Here is a 3343-nt window from a genome sequence, read left to right as displayed (position 1 = left end):
AAACACAAACAAATGAATAGACAAAGACACTGACAAAGACATAAACTAGAGCCAGTTGTGACCTAGGGAGACCACTCAGGAGTCCAGAGAGATGTCTTGGCTGGTCTAAAGGCTCAGCCTTAGTGGGCACATTCAGCCTGACTAAAAAAAATTTCAACCATAAGTCAACTTACCTAGACAGAAACAGAAGGCTTTTCCTTTTAGCACCTTGTGGGATGAAGCTTTGATCCTCATGGAGTGAAGCTGAGAAACATCTCTCAGGAGCTCCCCTCTACTCCCTGGAGGGTCAGGAAACAGCCCAGAGAGGCCAAAATTTAGAATGTGGGTGCTGAGAGAATTAAGAATCTCCATGGAGTGAAGGAGTCCTGATGAAAGAAGAGTGGTTATGAAAACAAAAAGGGCCCATGCATACACACAATACATGGCAATACAGACACAGAACAGGTGAGGCCACATTGGGAGACCTCCAGTAGGACAGGGATGATGTCTCATCTTGTCCTAGGACTTGGTATAAATAACTGCATCCAGTCTGGCCTTTTTTTCCAGAGGAATCAACTCACCAGGTTTGACAGGCAAGCAGGCAGAAGGCTTCTCAGAGTGTTCTAGGATGGACTGGAATCACCATCAGAGAGAGGCTGAGAAATGTCTCTCAGGAGCTTCTCTCTACTCCAAGGCCTAAGGTCCAAAGGCCCATTATATTTGGTGTGAGATTAGGGAAGAAATGAATCCCAGATGATCCCCCAAATATTATAGTTAAAACAATGTCCCAGGTTTCATAAATTGACTTCCAGATCACTCATGTATAAATGAATCAAGCCTGACCAGGAACATAAAGTTCCTGTTCAGTCCCAATTGTAAGGGCACTACTTTTAAGCTTGAAAACCACAGAAGAAATGTTTGGGAGTTTAGGCAATGCAAGCAAGCCAAGTTACAGAAGCAAGATATTGCAGTCAGGTTGCAGAAAGCTTATCCAATCACAATTAGCCTAGTCACCCCGATTACAGAAACAGAGCTCCATTACCCTAGTTACAGAAACAATGACCCATTAGGTAGTTCCATGTTCTTGAGGAATTCTACATCAAAAGGAAAAACAACTTACCCCCATCATGACCTTTTTATTTGGCATGGCTGTTTTACAAAGTGGAGTAACTAAACAAAATGGAGTCGTTCTGGCTTGACTATCATAGTACAACGTATCTCTGAAGCATATTCATTTTGTTTCACTACAGTTATTTCCTTTATCATTAACTATTTCCTCCTCCTTTCTCCCAATATTTAGAACTTTCAATAAAAATTACAAGAAACTATCTCTTTCATGACACATCACAGTTATATGCCATATGTATATATAATCTCCACCAGAATTTCAGCAGGTATCTTTGCAGAAACACTAAAGATTAGAAAAATATGGAATCATACACTTTTTAATATACCAAATAAAATAACTTCTAACCAGGATTACAAATCCAGAACAATTATCCTTGAAGTTGAATAAGAAATAAAAAATTTTTCAATATAAACTTAAAAGAATATGCAAGACAACCAATCCATATTACAGAAGATATATCATAAAATCTTGCCCTAAGAGGTCAAGATGACACAATCACAAAATCATAGTAAAGAATAAATCTCACTAGAAAAGTAGGTAAGCAACTGAATATCAGAAAAGAATCAAATATGATTATATCAGGAGATCAAAATTCCTAAGATTAATCAGGGAGAAAGAACTACAGAATATTTCTTTCAATAATAATCTAGAATATATCAGGTGAAAATTCTCCAATTAATAAAGTTTTTTGAGAGAGAGAAAGAGAGAGAGAGAGAGAGAGAGAGAGAGAGAGAGAGAGAGAGAGAGAGAGGGAATTTTTTAATATTTATTTTTCAGTTTTTGGTGGACACAATATCTGTATTTTTTATTTTTTATGCTGAGGATTGAACCCAGCTCCCTGCGCATGCCAGGCAAGTGCACTGCTGCTTGAGCCACATCCTCAGCCCCTTTAAAACTTTTAAAGTTTTTTAAAAGATCCATTTACATGTATTTACCAAACAACAATAACAATAAAAACAAAAGCCTTCATTTCAATAATAAATACATAAACTGATTGATATTGTAAAAATAGAGATAATATCTTGACCATAGGAGTTCATTCCTTATTCGGTCTCTTTTCCCTTCCTCTTAATCTCTTTCATCTAGTTCACTGATCTTTCTTTTATATTGGTGGAATACTCCACTGCCACCTGTTTCCCCTTTCTATCTTATTTTTAGCTTCTTATTTTGGACTAGGTTTCACATATCAGAGAAGATATTTGACTTCAAATTTGGGGATCTGGCTTAGCATAATAGTCTCCAGGTTTATCCATCTACCAGCAAATGTCAAAATTTCATTCTTATTCGTGGCTGAGTAATTGTGTCTATAATCACCACATTTTCTTTATCTATTTTTCTGGGGAAGGATACATAAGTCATAGCTAATCATAGCATAGCTAATGTGGATTATGCTGCTATAAATATTGATGTAGCTGTATCCCTATAATAAGCTTACTTGAGATCTTTTGGATATATACTTGGGAATGGAAAAGATTTGTCAAATTGTGGTTTTATTTCTAATTATTGAAATAAAATATCCTGCTTTCTAGAGTGGTTACACTATTTAAGAATCCTATCAACATGAGTGTACGCTCTCCCCAACTTCCTGTCCAGTATTTAATATTAAACATCAACATAGTTTTGATTGGCATTTGCTTTAATTGTTAAAGATGTTAAATAATTTTTCATAGGTTTGTTGGCATTTTTCATTTCTTCTTTTAAAAAATATCTATTTCTTTTGCCCACTTATTAATTGGGTTATTTCTTTCAATGTTAAATTTTTTAAGTTTTTCATACTTTCTGGATATTGATTGTGTGAGGAAAAGATAGCAAATATTTTCTTCAATTTTTTTAGATTTTATCTTTACACTATTTATATTTCTTTTGCTATGAAGAAACTTTAACTTGATGTCATTTTTTAAAATTCAGTCTTGATTTTATTTCCATGCTCAGGAATCCTGGGAATGGAGTTCAGTTCTGTACTGACTTGTTGAAGTGTTTGTCTACATTTTCTTTTAGAAGTTGAAGAGTTTCTGATCTAGTTCACCTCTATTTCCTATCTAAAGGTAATCTTTCTCCCTTGCTTTCCCTCCCAACCCTGTTTTGAGTCACCTCTCTTATATCAGAGAAGACATTTGGCATTTTTTTTGGATTGGCTAACTTCACTTAGTATAATTGCCCTAATGCCATCCATTTCCCTGCAAATGCCATGATCTTGTTATTTTTTAATGCTGCATAATATTTCATTGTGTATAA

This window comes from Callospermophilus lateralis, chromosome Y (genome assembly GCF_048772815.1).
Source record: "Callospermophilus lateralis isolate mCalLat2 chromosome Y, mCalLat2.hap1, whole genome shotgun sequence".
NCBI classification, from domain to species: domain Eukaryota; kingdom Metazoa; phylum Chordata; class Mammalia; order Rodentia; family Sciuridae; genus Callospermophilus; species Callospermophilus lateralis.
Note: the sequence above shows the minus strand (reverse complement) of the source record.